The sequence below is a fragment of the Crinia signifera genome, chromosome 1, assembly GCF_055691185.1.
Source record: "Crinia signifera chromosome 1, ASM5569118v1, whole genome shotgun sequence".
NCBI lineage: Eukaryota > Metazoa > Chordata > Amphibia > Anura > Myobatrachidae > Crinia > Crinia signifera.
In genome coordinates, this window is record NC_139217.1 from 103763524 (window position 1) to 103786977 (window position 23454).

Consider the following 23454-nt stretch of genomic DNA (forward strand, 5'->3'; position numbering starts at 1 on the left):
TTCCGCAAACCTCACTAATCTATTCGGAAGTCATGCTTCTGCAACATGACACACTTATCCAATTAGCCTACCTCATAACACATAGATTCATTTAAATGTAATCAATTACATCCTAATGTTATGTGTAAAATGTTAAAAATTTTATACACACTCTTTATTATTTACCCTTATGTTCCCATGTGACAAGTAACATGGTGAAACTGTATTATAATTTGTTATTATTTAATAAATATTCCCCCCCCCCCCCACATGTGTGCTGTTTCCGATTACTGTAATAGTGAGATGTGCATTTAGCTTTGGTTAACAGAGTTATGTCCATTGCTTGCAGTGTAAATGTGGGTCAGCTAGCAACAATCCAGTTGTGTTTGCAGCATATATTCTAGTATTTTGTAATGGCCCATTTAGCCAGCAATGCTTCCAATTGAACCTGTGAAAAGAGTGTAATTAATCACTAATGAGTAGAGGAGTGGGTTGTATTGTGGTCAGCTGTGAGTGTTTAAGGTGCGGCCGTACTAATTGGGCGATCCGACTGCCTAGCGCATGAACCAGTGCTCTCCGAGAACTGAAACTTGCTTATGGACTCCGCAGATTTCTGCCGTGTTGGTTCGCTTGCACTCGGTGTCCGGTCCGAATGCACGCCTACCACTGTTTGTGCACTCCCACGTGTACGCCCAGATTTACGCCCAGTTTTGCCCACTTTGAAACCGTGCCCTTGTGTACGCCCACATGACACCCATATTACGCCCATATGTCCCGAGGGAGTTCGGTGCACATTTGTAGACAGTATTAGTGAGAACAAGTGCGCAGACACTACGTTGCACATGCGCATTGCATTGCCTACGCATGTGCAGATAGCTAAAAAGCGCCCTCCAAAAGAATTCGGAACGGACCACCTAAACCAGAATAAGGCCCACAGTGCAATGTGGGATTTTTGATATAAAGATATCGTGACCGGCGCTTTGATATGAGTAGGCCTAGCCAAGCAGCAGTTAAAGAATAATGGGTAGTCACTCCCAATGATATAGAAAAAGCTGCTTTGTGCGGCGAAACGCGTAGGGTTCTTGGAAAACCTGTTCACTGCAAACATTGGATAATCACCCACTCTGCCCATCCAGAAATGGGCACCAACTTTCCAGTGGAGGCCACAACAAACCACAAATACAAGTGGCTTATCTCTTCATAATTCACCGTGGCAACACCATCTTTGGAGGAACGCCACCTCCTAACAGACCCGGTTCCATATTGGCAAAGGAGAAGAAGAGACCAACACCTTCTAATCACTGGATATTACAATTTCCCAACCCTTAAATGACTTCCCCAGTACTGGTGGACCACATAAGAAGGGTGACTATCCATACACTCATGTCTAATGCACTGAGTAATTATTGACTGCAGTATTTTAACCATATTATTATCAGCATTGTCATATCATTTATATTGGTTTCTTATTTTTATGCAATTTCTTATATTAAATTGTACATTTTATGTCATACACAGTTTTTTTTTTTTTTTTTTTTTTTTTTAGCGCAGTTTATACTTCCTGTACAACAGTGCAATGTGCTTGGTGTGTTTTGTACAGGATCGCATCTAGTTCAAAATGCATGCGTTATGCAAAAACACTGTACATTTTGAACTACAGGTTGAGTATCCCTTATCCAAAATGCTCGGGACCAGGAGAATTTTGGATAATGGATTATTCCGTATTTCGGAATATTTTAATATTTCAATGATGTATTTTGAAGTATCTTGCATTTATGCTGTATAAACACATAATATACACACAAATATATTTTATTACCACATAAAAACAAGGTTTCAATATGTGAAACAAAATGTGTGTACTATCTCAGCACTGAATTTGAAGGCCAAGCAATCATTGTCTTGCACATATATAGTGCCAGTTACATATCATGTCACCAGTAGTGCTGTTACAAATGTCCCCAGTGAGTTTTTAGCAAAAAAAAAAAAAAAATTTCACTTTCTGGAATGTCTGGTTTTCGGAATAATTCGGATAACGGATATTCGGATACGGGATACTCGACCTGTAGTACCAAAAGTACGGACCGCACATACTTTTTGTACTTTGTGATGTGATGTGCACAGGGGCACGCACCGCATTGCAAGGCAAAAAAAAGCACTGTGTATTGCCACCATTACCATTACCATCACTATGCCTGCCCATGGATGTGTTGTACTTTTAAGATTTGTTGTACTTTTAGGATGTGTTGTGCTTTTAGGAGAATAATGGCATATGTTGACATACTGTAGATACACCACCCCCCCCCCAAAAAGTCATGTCAACCTTTTTGCATGTCCACTTTTTGATTGTGTCGACATTTTAACAATGTCGACCTTTACATATGTTGACCTTCTACATGTCAACCAATATTGGTTCACCTTTTTACTGTTGACCTTATGCTTGTCGGCCATTACTTGCACAGTTGTATAGCAAAGCACCGAAGCAATTGCTCTGGTTGAGGAAGTTCTTTCTACGCACTCCGGGATTCCTTCTAGTAATCAGAAGCAGGTGTTCGTTAAATAATGCCATATTAAAATATGATTTTCACAATCAAAATTAGATAAACTGTCAGTTTTTGAAGGTTGATGAATTGCAAGTGGACACAATTACAGTGAATAGGTGCATGAGAAAATATGATTCCGAAAGTGTACGGGCCATCCATTAAATATAATGAATAGACCCTTATAGATTTACAAATGCATGATAAAAAAGGAACAATTTCTAATGAATGGTCTTGTACTGCACTAAGGGGCCGATTCTGGTTCACATGGAATAAACCGAATTCGGCCCCTGCCACAATGGTCGTATTTGCACATGTGCATTTCTGTGCATGTGAAAACCCTGACTGTGAATGGCCAAATGGCCACGGCAAGTTTCTCACTTGCCGGGCAGTTCGCAGAGGGGAGAGAGGGACAGGGGTGGAGGCGACGCTGGGCCATGGGAACATAATTATACACCTTGTTAGGTGTTTCACCCGTCCTACTTCCAGCCTCCAAGCCTGCCTGATACAAGGAGAAGTTTTCTACACGCTGCCGGCTTTTGAATTACATCGCGCTGAACAAGCGCACCGCAGCACCGGCATACCTGCTGACACACCGCCTTACAGCTGAAGTGCAGCTCTCCGTCCCCCGCTGCCGGCAATCAGCTGTCTTCATCTAGTTGTTCCCCGCCAGCACACCCGCTGGTTCACCGCTACCTGCCAACCCTGCCATACAGCTGAAGTGCAGCTCTCCGTCCCCCGCTGCCGGCAATCAGCTGTCCTCACCTAGCCGCTCTCCACGCTACATCAGGGGAGCCGGGAAATCCAGACAGAGCGCATTACTCCATCTATCAGTCGACACACTCCTTCACCGCCGTGGTCAGTGCGGTGAATCCGTACCTGACTACAGGCAGGCTACACCGGCGACAAGCCGATAGGAGTGTAAGTCGCATCAAAAGGAACCATCAACCTTTAACACCGACAACCGCTCGCTGGATATCCCCTATTATTGGCACGGCAGCAAATCCTATCATCAAGGGTGAGCAATACAATCCTGTGATTTACATCCACTAACCTATTGATCTTTTGACTGTTTATAAACCGGACTCTTTCCATCATTTACCATCTTAACCAATACCCTCCATACATTCTCCGGTTACTTAACCTGTAAAGCAGGCTGTCAGGCTGTTAATCTACAAGCTATTGATATATTATCCTAAACCTAGGGATTCTTTTTACGAGATATATTTTATAAATTGTTTTGTATGTATCTAATGTATGTATTTTACTGATGTACTTTTTCTTATAAAATTTTCAATTTAACAGTGTGTCCAGCATTTCATTTATCTTCTCTCAGCCAATCAGTGTGTTATCTTTAAATAATTATTTTTCAGCAGCGCAACCCACTTCTAAATCCCCCCCCCCCCCCTTTGGGCCATGGGAACGCCCATCGTTTTATGGGCGTCCCCATGAAAATGCTGGGCGTTCCCATGGGTAAGCGGGCCTGCCTGCCGTGTCTGGACTTCTGACATCATAAAGGTGCCCATACATGGTACAATTATTGTATACAATATCGCATCGCATCTCATCTCATTGCATCGCACAGGTTTTGCAATGCAATGCACATACTTTTTGTACTAGATCTCATGTCATCTCATTGCATTGCAAAACCTGTGCGATGTAATGAGATGAGATGCGATATTGTATACAATAATTGTACCGTGTATGGGCACCTTAAGTCAGTTACAACTGTGAAGTCAGGAGAAATAATTAGATGGTTGGCAACCATCAAATGATTTCTCCTGGTGCGAGCACATGGAAGTGGTTATGTCAACCATGCAAGGGGAGACGGCGGCGGGGGGTGGATATTTGCCGGGGTGGCGTCACATGTACGCGGCTTACCGAGTCAATTACCCCTAAATTTGGTTTCCTCTTACTCAGAAGATATACAGTATAAAAACTAATAATTTTTTGGTGGAAACAAACTCTTGAGCTTTGTACAAACAAGGGAAGGTCTGATAGCTTAATTCTCTAATATTGTATTTAAATATTTAGTCCTGGAAATCATAACCTCTTGTTTGCATCTGTGTGTGCTCCCACCCATCTGATTCCTCCTCAAAACATGCAAATTGTGTCACATTCACAGATCCCACCAATATGGCATGACTGCTCCATGATCATTACAAAATAAGGAGGACTCATCAGGACAATAGTGTTTGCACTGTACTCCAGGGACTGCGCTGTTATACATTTCCTCCATCAAGTACATAGGTCCTACAGTGATTCAGACCTGAAAACTGGGCTGCTAAAACTGGGCAGGAGGGAGATCCCGAATTGTTCAAACCTGCAAATTGCTTAGCAGGGCTTGGGAAAATTAGAATCAGGAAATTCGCTGATTGCTGATTCTGCTAAATCAGCAGACTGAGTAACAGGCGGCTGGCATTTGGGGATGGCACCCCACCATTTCTGGTAGTATCACTGGAATACACTAGTATTCCAGCCGCTAGAAGGAAGGACCGCTGATATCTCTGGTAAATCTATGGCTACTTGGGTACTGCACACGGGTGGGGGTGTCCATTTGATGGTGAGTGATTGCAAATGGATTTCCCCATATTCGCACAGTTGCGATGCCATTCAGCCCCGATGCGATGACAAGATCAGCCCCACTGCTGACAGACAGTTTTCCATTTGATTATTTCATATTAATAAATTATGCACACAATAAACATTTTCCCTATTCCTTTAAAATATGCGTATTACTGTATATTAACCCTTTGAGTGTCAAGTGAATTTGTCAAAATAGGTGTAAAATTTTCCAAAGCAATCATTTTTATTCATCATAATGACCTGTAATGTATTCCTTTATATAGGAAATATAATCTTTTTTACGTAACATTTTTTATTTGAATTTATATAACGAATGTGAGCGACGCCGGCAATTTTTGCGGAAATTTTGAACATCTCTCAAAGAGGCGTTGGCACTCAAAGAGTTAAATCAAACATAGCCACTTTTATTGTATAGGGTATATCTAAATGAACGTTAACGTTGCGTTTTAAGACTTTTTTAAGCATTCAAAATATATGATTCCGGTTGCCTGCTGTGCTTTAATTAATTCGGTCCTACAAGATTTGTAAATGGGAACGTGTGAATAGAAACCAAGATCATACTTTCTCAATAATCTCTCTTTGAACTCTGCTTAAGAGTTATGTTAAAATAAAGAAGCTTTTTTTTTTTTTGGTCGCAGCTCAATCTGCCATCCACATACTGCTTCTAAGTTACATTAGGGACTGACTGAAGACACTCAAATAAAGTATGATTAATACTCTTCCCGCTGACAATAATGTTTAATATGTCATAGAAATGAATTGCCACCAATCATTTCTCTGTACTACAAGCAGGCAGAAAGTTGTCCCCTGCCCCTCAATGTGCGACCTCTGATCTGTTCGTGACAGGAGACAGTTGAATAAATCTCCCTAATTCTGCCAAAAGCAGCCATTCCAAAGACCAAGGGAAGCGATATCTTGCTGCATTTCACTTGTGCTATAATGTATTGCACAGAGATATACCTACTGAACCATAGTTAAGGCCCGATTTATCAGTCATTCATTGCAAGCACAGCATAATATTAAAGATAGAAATAAAGGGAAGACCTCCTATGTGCTGTGATTCTTTGCAATAGTTTAGGATTTATGTTGGAGCACTCATGAATAATAAATGAAACGAGTGGCTCATGCTGTAAATATGTAGTAGCGACATGTACTGGGGATTTTTCCAAGTCCAATCCATTCTTTCATATTTATGCTGCATATTAGTTCTTTTCAGAACAAGTACATTATAGCTTTTGTCTAGTATACGACGCAGTTTCCATAATGACATTAGATATATTGTGATAGTTATTCTTCAAACCATGTCGGAAATAGCATTATCAGTGACACGAGCGAAGCACTAAATCATTTACCATGCTGAAATTTCATGCATAACACTTACATTTTAAAAGCTGGTAAGAAGAACTAGCTGATGTATTTCATCAACAACGACAGCGCTGGGTGGATGAATCTCTGAGTACTAACAGGGTGGCCACACAGAGTTCAATCACTGGTTTTAAGTGTTTCATTTCTCGCCCTATAAAGTACAGTACTTTTTGGTCATTTTTCCTAAAAGTTTGAGCCTTACAGAAGACAGAACTCAAACAATCGAAAGCCTGGTTTCTATGTCTATTCATTGTGATTCCATTTGCCAAAGCAAAAATCTCCCCTAAGAGGGTGGGATCTGTACTTTATCCCGTCCAGTGGTGGGTTATTGCTTTTTTAAACACACATCTCTGTGAGAGAGGTTTAAAATATCTTCTAAAAATGCCACATTTGTTATATAAGTTCAAATAAAAAAATGTTGTGTAAAAAAAGATTACATTTCCTATATAAGGTAAATATTACAAGTCATTATGATAAATAACATTTTTGCTTGACAATTTTTTACACCTCTTTAGACAAATTCACTTGGCCCTCAAAGGGTTAAGCTTACATGGCATTCACATTACATTCATGTAACATGCTCTTTGGCCAGGAGAGTAGAAGAAGTATCTACCAGTGTGCCACTGGTAGCTGCAATGCCCATTAAGGAAGTATTTGCATTTTTAATAAATAGGAAATATTTAGCAAAGATGAGGAAGTACTGGAACCTTTGTGACTGCCCATAGTTACCTTGATAGTGTAAAGGCACATAAACATGGGCCGACTTCAGCCCCGTTCTGAGTTTAGTTTAGCACAGATTGCTCAGCACACACTGCTGACAAACATGTTACATACCAGCGATGTGCGCTGAGTGATCTGTGCTAACCAATGTTCGCTGCAGAGAACACTGGCGATCTGACTAGATTTATACAGCGCGCAGTCAAGATCTAGTCAGGCGATGGTGATGTGCGGCATTTATACGAAGCGTTCCGTGCTTCATTTCTAAGCGATCTGGTCAGATCGCTTACAAATAGGGCTGAAATTTCATGCATGTGTGTATTGGTCTTTAGAGAGATCTTTATTTTCTTATGTAAAATTTAAATTGATACACTTATATTTACTCATGGGCCCTTATTCAGATCTAATCGCAGTACAGATTTAAAACCATGTGGACTGCAGGTGGAGCAGATGTAACGTGTATAAAGAGAGTTCGATTTTTGTGAGTTATTTTGTTTCTGTGCAGGGTAAATACTGGCTGCATTATTTTTACACTTTCATTTAGATTTCAGTTTCAACACACCCCACCCAAATGTAACTCTCTCTGCACAAGTTACATCTGCCCCACCTGCAGTGCACATGGTTTTGCCCATTTTGAGAACAACTTTGTACTGCGATCAGATCTGTATAAGGGCCATACAGTATGGCCAGAAAAAAAAAAAAATTCTACTTCAATCTCACATAATAGAGATGCCAATGAAAATGTACAGACCTATATGTATGAGCATATAAATTAAGCCAGCACACAGGCAGACACAAGATAATACTTTTGTATTGTGTTATATAATGGAGATCCATATATGGAACTAGTGTTGAAAGGATCATTATCTGTGGACTGAAAAACCTTGAAGATCAAAAACACTTTATCATAAATCATTTCACACTGCAATTACCTTAACGTGCAATGAGCCTCCTAAACTCAAGCAGCGCAATGTTATTTATGATTGATATTTAGTTAATTGTTTTCATTAGTTAATTGTTTTTTGAATACACAGTCGATATTTTAAAGTGAAATTTCATGCTCATGACAGTTAAAATTCAGAAATGTTGAAAAAACTATTATTTGTAATTATTTATAATGGAACCCCATGCATATGTTTATTGGCAGGGACTGGGATGCATACACATCAGACACACTTTCTACTACAGTGATAGGCTACTACAGAGATAGACTACTACAGTGATAGGCTAATATAAAGTGATAGGATACTACAGTGATAGGCTACTACAGAGATAGACTACTACAGTGATAGGCTACTATAGAGATAGACTACTACAGTGATAGGCTACTACAGAGATAGGCTACTACAGAGATAGGCTACTACAGAGACAGTCTACTACAGTGATAGGCTACTACAGAGATAGGCTACTACAGTGATATGCTACTACAGAGATAGGCTACTTCAGTTATAGGGTACTAGAGAGACAGTCTACTACAGTGATAGACTACTACAGAGATAGGTGTCAGTGTTACATGTGATTTTCTTTATAACCAGAGCAGATTTCTGTGTTTATTTATTTATTAACAGTTTCTTATATAACGCAGCATATTCCGTTGCGCTTTACAAAGGAGACAGTTATACAACAAACAGGGTATTAACAGAAAGTCAAAAATGTTTACTTCCATCTCACATAATAGAAACACCAATGAAAATGTACAGACCTACGGGTATGAGCATATAAATTAAGCAAGCACGCAGGCAGACACAAGATAGTAATTGTGTATTGTGTTATATAATGGATATCCATATATGGAACTAGTGTTGCAAGGATCATTATCTGTGGACTGAAAAACCTTGACGATCAGAAACACTTTATTGTAAATCATTTCACATTGCAATTACTTTAACGTGCTATGAGCCTCCTAAACTCAAGCAGCGCAATGTTATTTATGATTGATATTTAGTTAATTGTTTTCATTGGTTAATTGTTTTGAATACACAGTCGATATATCCAGGTGCATGGAGAGGGCAGAGCTGGTGGAGCAAGAGCTCCAGGCGGCGACACATCAAAGGGCGCCGGTGCTGTGCAGCCCGCACCCCCACTCTGCTCCAGCCTCCCCCCTGCACAGGCAGCCGAGTGTCAGTACAGAGCGGCTGTTGTGGCCAGAAGCTGTCAGAAAGGGAGATTAAAGCCTCGGCTTCACAGGTTATTACTAGACAGTAGCTGGGGCTTGACGCCACGTTCTGTGGCTTGACATCACGCCCGGAGACCTGGCTCTGCATGTGCAGGAGAGACCTGTCTGTCAGGCTGTCACAACTCTATTTAACCCCTTGCTCCCTTCCTCCCCCCTCTCTCACTCCCTCCCTCTTCTCTCTCCTTCCTCTCTCTCCCCCTCCTTCCTCTCTTCCTTTTTCCTCCTGTCAGTGATGCCTGTCATGCTTTCACATCCATTTCAAACCCCTGCCCCCCCTCTCTCTCTCTCTCCCCCTTTCTTTCTCTCCCCTACTCTCTCCATCTCTCTCCTCACCCCTCCTCTCTCCCCATCTCTCTTCTCTTTTCTCTCTCCTGCTATCTTTTTCCTCTTACCCTCTTTCTCTCAAACCTCTCTCTCACTCCCCTCCATCTGTCAGCCCCTAATCTCTCTTTATATCTCAGTGCGTACAGTGCCTGCAACAGTGAGCAATATTAGTCCACCTTGGCAATGAGCATGAAGCCCCTTGACATAGAGCATGAAGCCCTGGCATCGAGCATGAAGTTCCTAGCAATGAGCATGTACAGTAGGTACAGATGTAGCTGGCCACATCTTTGCAGGGGCTGGTGATTCTATCGCCATCCCCCACCAGCGGCCGGCTGCCGCCAGGGGTGCGCGCTCACGAGACACTCACATGCCCCGTAGCAACGGAGCTTGGCGGGGGTCACCGCTGTCTCCCCCATCATCGCCGCAGGTCATCCTTGCCGCCCGATCCCCCCCCCCCAAACTGGACAACGTCTCCCTGAAGCGGGGACGGGCAGGGAGATGCTGCCCAGCCGCCACGATACTAGGAAGCACTTATGTGTCAGATATGTAATGGGCATTACGGTTTGTTATATAGTATGTAATGGGCCTCAGGTGCGGCATTATGTGTAATTCGCTTTACGACATGCGGATTTATGTGTAATGGATATTAGAAAGTTTTCTAAAATATGCAATGGGCATCACGGTGTGTGGTATAATGTTAGGCCATGCCACTTTTTCGCCACGCAAGAGCCCCGCCTACTACAAATTGGGGGGTGTGAAACATGCCCTTGCTCCGGGCACTGTGGCACCTAGCTACACCACTGTATATATCTACTGGCCATCCCCTGTCCCCAGTCTTGAAGTGTACTTGGCTAAAACAAGCTTTAGTTGATCAGTGGTACAAAGCTCACAGAGGCACAGATTATTTCAGGAGTATGCTTATGCTGTAGTATGTGGTGTCTTGTCCTCAGTACTATAGGAAAGGAGCCAATCAGGAAGCCACACACTGAGATTTGAATAGATCTCTACAGCAGCAAGGGGTAGTAATGTGAGGTTTCTTTAAACGGAATACTGTGGTGCCAAATATACCTCCATATGTTCATATATCAATTTTTTTGCATGTCACTTTAATCTACTCCTAATGGAACCAAAGCATAATAACAAGCCATTGAAATTGCTCCATAATAACCAATTAAATATTGTTGATAAATGCCAAATTTCTCATTGATCATGCCTTTACATCTGTTAAGCAATTTTCTAAGAAAATAAAACGGTGGCAGATGGAAATCATATATTTCCCATGGGCACTTTATACACCCCTGCCAATCTCTACTTTATTGCAGTTATATCTATGTCACATACTCCATAGATTTAGGTAATTGGTTGTCTGTTGCTGCTTTACAGTATGTTTAATGGTTGTGACAAACACACTTCTCTTACTGCTCTCAGTTGCAGAGAAACATCACAGCACTATTGGGTTTTTAAATACTTAAATAAAAAAAGACCCCTCTCTACTGCTGACTGTCCTCTTCTGTAACACAGGCACAAAATAAATATTTTGATAAACCAGATACCCATTAAAACTTTAATCTATCAGCATTATTTCATTACATAACATGCATTGTTGTGTACACAATGGTCATCCGCATTGCTGCTGCCAAATTGTCTGCTTTTAGCAGAGTCTAAAGTAAAAAAAAAAAAACTGATGAGCAATGCCGTCTAAGGCCCTTATTCTGATTGACGCGGACTTTACCGCGTACTTACGGATCGCGTCTTTATGGCGTCTGCGTGGAGAACGCTACGCGCATGTGCCACGCCTTGACTCGGTACCAGTTCGGGCAAATCCCGTCCAAAACTGTTCACCGCTATCAGTCGGGAAATAGGGGCGTATTATGGGCGTCATGCGGAATGACACATGGGCGTAGTTTCAAAGTGGGCAAAACGGGGCGGAAACATGGGCGGACACGGGGGAGTACACTTATGTTGGGGGGCGTACATTCGGAAACCACTCCGAATGCACGCGATCAAAAAGGGCAGAAATGTGCGGTGTCCACAAGTGTACTATTGCTTTGCGGACACCACTCGTTCATGCGGTAGGCGAACGTACGCCTAATGACTACAACCATTAACACCTGAACCCAATAGAATCTACTCCTTTACTCATTACTCACTAATAGGACGGTTGTCAGTGCTTTAATTGAAACCATTGCACTTCAATTGCTGTAAGGGTTAATGTGTGCAATGCATGTGTTAGGCATGCTTGTAAGGATATATTGGAATCTAATTGATTCCAATTCCAAATAAGCATTTTTTTATGAGGATAGGTAATTGAATAAGTGGGTCATGTGATGTATAGCAGAAGATACTTCATAGTGGGTTGTTTGGCGTAAATACTCCGCTTACGTGCGGTAGCACCGCTTGGCTCCCGTTCGGATGCGGTATTCCCGAGCATACTCTGTAATACTCTGTAATACCGTGCCGAATCGGAGTGTTTCTCCCGCACACGCATGCTTTGTATGTCGTCCGTAAACACGCCCTGTTCTTAAAGAGTGAGTCCGTCCGAATGCGGAGGACCCGTGGGCGTTTCTACGGACGATGGCCGCACGCGGCAAAACACCGTGGCGTGCGGACCGCACCGTAAGAATGCGGGAATATCCGCACCGATCAGAATAAGGGCCTAAGTTATAACCAGAGAAGGGGCTGGTATTTAAACTTGCACTTTATTAGAGCTTCTTTGAGATGATTACACTAATACATCCTGTCAGCAGATATTCAATCGAGCTGTTCCTCCAGGTTAGACATTTATTTTGTATCAGCATTATGCTACAAGATGAAGTCAGACATACTGTATAAGTCCCCTTTAAGTAGACACACGGGGAAATTTACTAAGATGGAAGTTTAATATCACACATAAGATCAGGGCTGGGCAACACCGGCCCTCCAGATGTTGATGAACTACTCATCCCAGCATGCCTTGCATCAGTTTCAACATGGCCACATAGCAAAACTAATGCAAAGCATCCTGGGATGTGTAGTTCATTAACATCTGGAGGGCCGGTGTTGCCCAGCCCTGCATAAGATGATGCTATAGAAAACCAATCAGAATCTACTTATTTACTTAGCACCTTTTAGAAGAAAATTGATAGTACAGGTTGAGCATCCCTTATCCCAATATCCATTATCCAAATTATTCTCAAAACCATAGTCTCAAAAATGTAATTACTTTTTTTATTTTTTGCTAAAAAAACTACTGGCTAAGGTGCAGATTTATTAAGCTTGGAGAAGAGATAAACTGGGGATAAAGCGGAGAAAAGGTAAAAGGAGATAAAGCACCAGCCAATCAGCTGTTTTTGAAAAAGACAGTTGGGAGTTGATTGGCTGGTGCTTTATATCCTTTTACCTTTTCTCCGCTTTATCTCCAGTTTATCTCTTCTCCAAGCTTAATAAATCTGCCCCTAAGTCTGTTACTGGCACTACAGGGAAATGTACATGTAACTGTCACTAAATATGTGCAAGGACATGATTGCTTGGCATTCATATGCAGTGCCTGAGATAGGACACAAACTTAGTTTCATGTTTTAAAACATTGTTTCATGCACAAATAAAATATACATTTTGTGTAATTGTGTGTATTTCATGTGTTTTGATGTGTTTATACAACATAAATGCAAGATACTTCAAGATACCTCATTGAAATATAAAAATATTGCAAAATACAGAATAATCCATTATCCAAAATTATCCTGGTCCCAAGCATTTTGGATAAAGGATACTCATCCTGTACCTGATTGGTTGCCCATAACATAGCAACATCCAATCTGAAATAGAACTCCCATCTTAGTACTTTTCCCCACAGTCCCAATGCAAAATATAGATGCTAAATTTCTCCTCTGGGTAGTGGTCACACAGACAGATATATGAGGTAACCAGACTGAAGTCTATTTCCTGTGTTCCATACTAAAGTACCTTAACCAGGTTGAGTGTATTCGAGAAAATAAATATATATAGGGGGTATAACCCCCTCCCCCATCAAACAGTGCCAATATGTAACCATTGAAGCATTGAACCTGATTACCCCCCACCCCTCCAGAGAAAATAACAGTAGTTTTATTCATCGACCTATTTATCATTACTGCAATATTTTCTGCGCACTGCACAGTCCCACTGTGCTTCTTTTCCCCCCTGAATTCACCAAGATCCTAAAAAGCTAAATTTTATAGTTTGAATGCAGGAACTGATACCATACAGATAAGGGGCCAGATTATCTAAGCTTCAAAAGTGATAAAATGGAGAGTGATACACAGCCAGCCAATCAGCTCCTACCTGCCATGTCACAGACTGTGTTTGAAAAATTTCTAACAGGAGCTGATTGGCTGGCTGTTTATCACTCTCCATTTTATCACTTTTGAAACTTAGAGAATCTGGCCCAAGGTCAGTTCTCGAATCCCTGTCTTTGATATTGGAAGGCAGTCCAGGTCTCGGGCAGCAACTTCTGGTTCTCTCTGGGTACATGTGTGAAATGAACAATCACAGCAGCACTGCCAGATGAAACCCAACAGTGTAAACTTGCACCACATATAATCTGTCCCTGTACCGGAAGAATACGGATTAGTTTGCTTATGCACTACCTTCTGAAACAGCAAAATAAATTAACCCAAAATGAGAAAAATGATTTTCATTGAGACTGTGAGTAAGTGATTGAAAACCAAATGTGTGTCGTGTCATTCTCCTCACCATAAGAGAATAAACCTCATTGAAATAAATTGTCAAAATCATCCTAATCCTTACTCCTTTCTTTTCTCTACTTGTAAAATTTGAGTAAGATCCAAACTACAGTAGAGTTAGCAGTAGAGGTTCCATGTGTAATGCGCCAGGAGTTGGAAAAGCCCAGGAAGTGCCACGAAGCAACTCTCTTGCAAGCAAGACCACAGAAAATAAAGACGCTTCAATTTCATTGTTGACAAAAGATTCATTAGTCCCCCCCCCAAAAAAAAAGGAAATGGCCAGCACCATTTTTACAAACAACCGATATCATTACAGTGACTCTATTTGAGTACTGTAGAGATATATATTTTTAAAGGCATTAGTAGGCATTAAAGAAAATAATATGTGTTAACAAAACAGTGATAAGTAAAAAAAAATTAAAAATACATAAATATACGTGCTTGGCAATCTCCCAAAAAATTATAATTTGAGACAGCTATTTGGTGACGTCTAGATTTTGATCACTATACTATAGGTACTATTTTGATTGATTAGATACTTTATAAACTATCACATTTGGCTGAGAGTGGGCTATCATTGGCAATAATAAATCATAATTTTAAGGAAAAAAAGATACACTAAGGTGGACCTGAGCCCACAGTCAAGTGTTTTGAGAAAATTGTTGTACAATATTTCATCCTTAATCTTATACACATGGGTGATATGGAGAGCGATAGCAGTTCAACCAGTAAATGGCAATATTAGAAAAGATGATTCCCAATGTTAAATGTTAACAGATGGAATTGTTCTTGGGCCCTCAAACTCACTCTTATGTACTTTACTAAAATATAAGCAAAAGAATCTTTGTTTTGATGGGATATGCTGCACAATCAAATATAGACCTTGGTGTATATTATGTTCTAAAACAATCATCCTATCTGCCACTGCCTTTATACTCTTATGTTGATTACATCGGATCTGAGGGGGGAAGTAATCATTTTTCCACTTCTGTGTTTTTACCTCCTGATTCTTGGTTCTTGAGAATAGGCTGAGTAACATGTGGTCTTCAATATATTAGAGATCATTGGACAAGAAGAAATACTATTCTATTTTTCTATCCATATACTGTACATTTACATTCTATTAATGCAAAATATATACAGTATATGTATATGTTTAGGGAAACTGGACTGTATATATATATATATATATATATATATATATATATATATATATATATATATATACAAAGTCCAGCAGACCGGCACCCTCCCTCTTGTGCTACTGCCGCGGTGCTAGGAAGATATATCTAATACAGCATCTCCAACATCCTGCACCCACGGCTTTCATGAAATGATACTCATACCACACAGGCTCCTTGTATGTCATACAAGGAGCCTCTGTGGTATGAGTATCATTTCATGAAAGCCCGTGGGTGCAGAATGTTGAAGATGCTATATAAATATATATATATATATATATACTGTATATATATATATATATATATATATATATATATATATATATATATACTGTATATATATATATATATATATATATATATATATATATATACTGTATATATATATATATATAGATATATATATATATATATATACTGTATATATATATATATATATATATATATATATATATACTGTATATATATATATATATATATCCAATAAGGTAGAGCGCACTCACCAGACTTTCTCCAGAAAACTTGTTAAAAATTACAAAACTTTATTGGTCCATTTTAAAAGTGGTCGACGTTTCGGGTCCACAGCTGACCCTTTTTCAAGACACTGCAACCAGTTGTACCACCAAAACAGCATAAAAGCACTTGTCTCCCTGAGCCAGCTAAATACCCACAGGCAGCCTCCCACAACTTGTTACTAGCCAATCGCAATGTTAGTTAACAATTTAATGCACCTGTGTAGGCGCGCGTTACCTGACAAGCGGGGGTTCCTGCTCAGTCTGACACGCCAGACCCGGCGTGCGTTCCACGACTTCCGGAAGTGATGTCATCACTATCCGGCATTGTTTGCGTTCCAGCGCTTCTAAAGGGTAGTGGACGCTACTTCCGCATTTGCGGTTCACGTGCGTTCCACTTGCGCTATCAGGTCAACGATGTAAAGACCTGTCACTACGTGTTTATATTAACTTTGGGGAACATTATGCAGGAGGGAGCTGTGAAGCATAGAGCCAGCCCAGGAGACCAGTGTATATGTACACAAAATACAAACGATTAAAACAGTATGAAACAGTGGGAAATGTCACCCCTCAGGATAGGGAAAAATTAACCCTGCCAGGTGCAAGTCCCACCGCCAGAGGCGCATCAGTGAGGTATGAAAAATTTCTTTGAAAAAAATGAGAAACATTTTTTAAAACATGAAATTCTTTGAAAAGATGAAAAAACATTGTATATCAAAAAATCTTGTATATCAAAAAATCAGCATAATAGGAACCATGATATGTGCTTAATATTACAAGTGATGAGTAGGCTTACAAAAACATGGATAGAGAGTTCATTTCGTTGAGCCCTTTTGGTGCTACCGTATCTAAATGTTGGATCCAGAAGGCTTCTTTTTTTATCAGCATTAGACCCCGGTCACCTCCACGCATAGGGGGTGCAATCCAATCGATGATCATATAACGAAGGCATGACACTTGGTGTTTCGCAGAAAGGAAATGGGCTGCAACCGGCTTGTCAGTGTGGCCTGTTTCGAGAGCCAATTTGATTGTAGAACGGTGTTGTGTCATTCTCTCTCGTAGGGTTCGGATAGTCTTCCCTATATACATAAGGCCACACGGACAGATTAAATAGTAAATGATGTGGTCCATCAGACAATGTAACTTATGTCTTAAAAATATTTTTCTGCCACTGTGCGGATGACAGAAATAGGAACCCACCACAAGTGCCCGGCAGGTGGTGCATCCAAGACACTTGTAGCAGCCATTCTTCCTTGACAACCATTGGGTATCGACTGGTGTAGAATGTTTAGTAGAGGTGCGGTACAGTTCATCTTTCAAATTTCTCCCCCTCGAGATACTGATCAAGGGTGGCTTGTTACGAAGCTTTTTGAAGGCAGGATCAGACGTGATCAGATGCCAATTAGATCTTATCGATTTCTGTTTAATGGTTGTCAAGGAAGAATGGCTGCTACAAGTGTCTTGGATGCACCACCTGCCGGGCACTTGTGGTGGGTTCCTATTTCTGTCATCCGCACAGTGGCAGAAAAATATTTTTAAGACATAAGTTACATTGTCTGATGGACCACATCATTTACTATTTAATCTGTCCGTGTGGCCTTATGTATATAGGGAAGACTATCCGAACCCTACGAGAGAGAATGACACAACACCGTTCTACAATCAAATTGGCTCTCGAAACAGGCCACACTGACAAGCCGGTTGCAGCCCATTTCCTTTCTGCGAAACACCAAGTGTCATGCCTTCGTTATATGATCATCGATTGGATTGCACCCCCTATGCGTGGAGGTGACCGGGGTCTAATGCTGATAAAAAAAGAAGCCTTCTGGATCCAACATTTAGATACGGTAGCACCAAAAGGGCTCAACGAAATGAACTCTCTATCCATGTTTTTGTAAGCCTACTCATCACTTGTAATATTAAGCACATATCATGGTTCCTATTATGCTGATTTTTTGATATACAAGATTTTTTGATATACAATGTTTTTTCATCTTTTCAAAGAATTTCATGTTTTAAAAAATGTTTCTCATTTTTTTCAAAGAAATTTTTCATACCTCACTGATGCGCCTCTGGCGGTGGGACTTGCACCTGGCAGGGTTAATTTTTCCCTATCCTGAGGGGTGACATTTCCCACTGTTTCATACTGTTTTAATCGTTTGTATTTTGTGTACATATACACTGGTCTCCTGGGCTGGCTCTATGCTTCACAGCTCCCTCCTGCATAATGTTCCCCAAAGTTAATATAAACACGTAGTGACAGGTCTTTACATCGTTGACCTGATAGCGCAAGTGGAACGCACGTGAACCGCAAATGCGGAAGTAGCGTCCACTACCCTTTAGAAGCGCTGGAACGCAAACAATGCCGGATAGTGATGACATCACTTCCGGAAGTCTTGGAACGCACGCCGGGTCTGGCGCGTCAGACTGAGCAGGAACCCCCGCTTGTCAGGTAACGCGCGCCTACACAGGTGCATTAAATTGTTAACTAACATTGCGATTGGCTAGTAACAAGTTGTGGGAGGCTGCCTGTGGGTATTTAGCTGGCTCAGGGAGACAAGTGCTTTTATGCTGTTTTGGTGGTACAACTGGTTGCAGTGTCTTGAAAAAGGGTCAGCTGTGGACCCGAAACGTCGACCACTTTTAAAATGGACCAATAAAGTTTTGTGATTTTTAACAAGTTTTCTGGAGAAAGTCTGGTGAGTGCGCTCTACCTTATTGGATACATATGGCTAATACTTCTGAAGTGTGACACCTGAGTTCATGGACACCCCAGCATTTATTGAAGGAATTTTGTGAGTGCTTATTTCCCTACTTGGATATATATATATATATATATATATATATATATATATATATATATATATATATATATATAATGGTGTTTCTCTCCTCCTCGCTTGGTTGAAAGAAATAGGCGTCACTCCACGGACTTTTCAAAATATTGATTTTAGTGTTAGACAGGCATAATTACATGTTCCAACAAATGTCAACGGCGTGCCGTTTGAAGGCAATTAACCCCTTCATCAGGACTCAATGCTGTGACATGTGACTACTTAAAGTGCAATGTGCAGTGCTAAGTGGAAATAAAAAGTCCTGGTCCATAAGTAGTGGAGATGGATCTGCATTATCATCATCTCCCCCCCCCCCCCCCCCCCCCCGATGGACCATATGCATGCGCAGTCTATCGATAATCACCCTGCCTTCTAAACAGCCGTGTGGTCATTTCTGAATCAAGCCGAATATTCCATATAAATTAAAATGTTGCTTTTTCCATTTTACTAAAGTAACCATTGGACTCATGTTCCAGTTTCCAAAGTACAATTAAGGGTTAGTGACAGCAGGGGAAATTGTATTTATTGCCTAACTAGTGCCTCCACCCAAACTGAAAGATTATGGATTGTCCCACCAGAGTTGGTTTGGGATTACTCATGGGGGAATTTTAATGATCTTTTAGCCATAACAACATATTAAACATGTGACTGAATTAACATTCACTAAATTACAAAAGTATTATATACACCTAGGTAATATGTATTCAACAGGATTTACATGCAGTGGATTAATACGAAATCCCGGCGGTCGGAATCCCGGCGGTCAAAATCCCACTGCCGAAATCCAGACAAGGGGGGGATGTGGATCGTGTTTCCTTGCAGCGGTCTTCCTCACCGGTGCTTCCGTCCCAATTTGTGGGTATATAGGAAAAAAGGAATTTAATATGTGTGTAAGTTTAAAAAGGTCAAAATCTAAATTCCTTTTTTCCTATATACCCACAAATTGGGACGGAAGCACCGGTGAGGAAGACCCCTGCAAGGAAACACCAGGACCCCAGAGATTCCTGAGCTAAGTATTCCTCACAACCTTGCTCTCTAATCTACACCCGGTTGATTTAGGCAAAGCGCCACCACACTATACCACCCTCCTTCTTGAGGGTAATTTAACTGAATTATCTTTCTTTTCTATTTTATTACTAATCCCTCTTAGATTGTTAATCCTGTAATTTTCCACAAGGACACCTAGGCGCTTGCCTAGGGGCCCCATAAAGATATCCTGTCGGTCCAAAACAATTCCAGAGGGTCATTGCGTGAGTATGTGACTATCAAGTGATGCCATGACATCATATGGACCTGCCTACACTTGCAAAGTTCCTTTCATGTTCTTTGATAGTATAAAATAATATTTGGACACAGAAAATGGTTTCATCCACTGTATGTGGGCAGTCACTTTACTTTAAATGTGACACAGGTATCAAGCCTTCCTACAAAAGACCTAGAGCCTGATTCAGATTTCTATAACGATATTCACACAGCTAAGCATTTATCGGTAGACTATGCACAAGCCAAGGTACTCTGTCAATGCTGGCTGCAATCATCAGCAAAAAATATAGTGCTATGGATTGTAGGAGGAGCGACCCAAACCCTTTTCTTGCCTAGAGCCCATGAGGTCCAAATCTGCCTTTGCCTAAATCACTCATAACACCATCTTAGGTTTACAAGGCTCAACCAATATTCCTCTGTTATGCTCAATCCTCTTTGTTCTACTTTCCCTATAACCTTTTAACAAGGACGTATTGTTTACAGTTTATCCCAAACAAAACACTTATTTCAAATCTCATTACAGGATTAATATGCTTAAATGGTGGACGAGATGCCAACCGTCAAAGACAACAGCATCCCAGTAAAAAAAAATCCTGACAGGGGTGGAGTAAGTATACTTAAGCTCTCCCTCTACCCCTGTAACCCTAACACATCCTACATGCTGTATAATCCTAAACCTTCCCCCCTAGTGCCGAAACTTAGCTCCCTACCCCAGCCTATTACTACAATACCCCACACAGTTGCGGTCGGTATGCTGGCTGTTGGAATTTCAACATGTGAGTTGTGGCAACCGATCGGAATCGGCACAGGTATTGAGACCACCGGCATCTTGATTGCACTCCTCATTATATATAATGCTAACACAACAGACTTATGGTATTTGTGGGATATGGTCACTAGGTCACCAAGCATTAGGTCGACCACTAAAGGTCAACATGCATGAAGGTCGACATGACTGAAGGTCGACATGGGTTAGGTCGACAGGTCATTAGATTGATATCAGGTTTTTCACTTTTTAATTGAGCCGACATGTTCTGACAGGCAGAGCCGGTGCATGGCACTGGAGCGCCCCAGGCGGGGGGGACGGGGACGCCCCGGCGCTCACCATGGCTTCGTGCGGGGGGTGGGGTGGTAGGAAGAATGCGGCTGTCGCTCCGTGAGGAGGGGGGGTTTGGCCGTTGCTCCATGCGGGGAGGGGACGGATGGTGAGGTTATGTGCAGCCCGGGCATTGCAGGAAGGGGAGAGGATCAGTGGTCACCTCCGTCTAGGCCCGGCGCACATCCGCTCCATCGGCGGGGGGTTGATGCGGCCACTGCAGCATCGCTAAATGGGGAGATGGTGCCGGGTGATGCTGGGCGGGCCCCACCGCATCGTATGGGGGGGGAGTTCGGGGGAGGGGGGTAGAGTTGCTTACCTCCATGGGGGGGACCTCCTGCTCCTTTCTTCTGCCCTCCAGTGGCCGGTGCCCTAGGCAAATGCCTAAGGCTGCCTAGTGGTGGCGCCGGCCCTGCTGACAGGTGGTATTTCATGCCCTACCTAGGGCATGGTGGGAGAATAAAATAGTGTGCCAAGTGTAGCGAGGGATACTTGTGTAGTTTTCAGCGTAGGCTAAGCTACATTGTCAGCGTAGCCCAATGGCTGCCTAGCGCAGTCAGCGTAGTGTCTCCACGGCAGCCCTGCGTAGTCAGCGTAGTGTCCCCGTCAGGCAGCTGGTCACCTTACTGTCCCTGGGAGCTGCAGTTCTGTCCCCAGCATCCCTGGCAAGCCTAGTGAGCACCTCTCACACAGTGCCGGTAATCGCCAGATCCCCTGCGCTGTCGGACGCCGGCGGAGAGGGGATCATGCGGGCGGAGAGGTGCTCCATCTGTCTGAGACGCACAAGCACCGAAGCGTGACGAGTGCATCGAGCCCCGCGAGGGGACGCGGATTACTTGACGCGTATTCCACGTCTGCTCGCCACGCTTCAGGCTCGGTGTCTCGCTGTGTTTGCTGACGTGGATAGTGGGGGTATGAAAAAGTCGGGAGGACGCGTATGCTAACTATGTAAGCTCCGGCTAGCCGCGAACGGGCGGGAACACAACGTTGATACTGACAGGGACGCCTGACTGACTACACTAACTACGTAAGCTCTGGCTAGCCTCGAACAGGCAGGAACACTTTGCTGATGCTGACAGGGACGCTGACTACGCTGGCCGCGGGAACACTACGCTGATTCTGACAGGGACGCTATGCTGACTACATAACTGCCACCGTGAAACTACACAAGTACCTAGCGAGGCACCGTGCCCGAAGCAGGGGGATACAGTGTACTTTATTAGTGTCCAAGTTGACCGTGTCGACATTCAGGACAAAAAGAAGTGAAAACCCCCATGTCGACCTTTTGACGATCGACCTTCCCCATGTCAACCTAATGATTGACCTTCAGGCATGTTGACCTTCATGCATGTCGACCTTCAGACATGTCGACCTTCATATATGTCGACCTTCAGTGGTCAACCTAATGCTTGGAGAACTAATGTATATCTATCCAATGATCCCATCCCTTATCAATACCCAGAAATTGTATATTAGTTTGACAGATTTACCATTTATTGCCCATGTTTATGTGGATACTTGCCAGTGTTTAAACTTTGGTGCACATGGAATATAAACCAGAGCTTTTGTTCATTTACATCCAGGAGCCTCCTTTTAAAATTGTGGTTACTGAGGGTGAAGCATAAGGAGGTATTTCCCAGGCAGAAGTTACTGTCCTATAGTCAGTTGGTGTTCAGTTGAAAACTGTTTATTCTCTGCAAAATAAATGTGAGGGCAATATCGATGAGCTGTATGGATTTTAAGGTATCCAAACCACTCAGAAAACTGGAAGATCCAAGTTCCCACCAGGCTCGGATCCCATGTTGAGGCCAAATGTCTCTGTACTAACTGTGTGTATAGGGGCACACTGCTGTGTGCTGTGCTGTATTATGCAGTATTGGCTGTTCTTTGTCCAGGGACTCCAGACTCACAAGTGGCTGTGCTCCATATAGTAACTGTGTATATAGGGGTGTATATAGGGGTACACTTCTGTATGCTGAGCTGTATTCTGCAGTATTGGCTGTTCTGTGTCCAGGGACTCCAGCCTCACAAGGGGCTATACTATGGGTAGGATGCGGGACCATTTGTCTACAACAAGATAGACCTCCATTAGGTCGACACCATTAGTTCGACAACTCAATAGGTCGACATGACTTTAGGTCGACATACCATTAGGTCGACATGCCATTAGGTGGATAC

At 42.1% G+C, this 23454-nt stretch overlaps 1 protein-coding gene across 1 annotated transcript in view; it reads right to left on the reverse strand.

Annotated features, from left to right (window-relative positions):
• GALNTL6 (polypeptide N-acetylgalactosaminyltransferase like 6) overlaps positions 1 to 23454 on the reverse strand; it is a 1179186-nt gene that overhangs the window by 276743 nt on the left and 878989 nt on the right. The window lies entirely within an intron of this gene.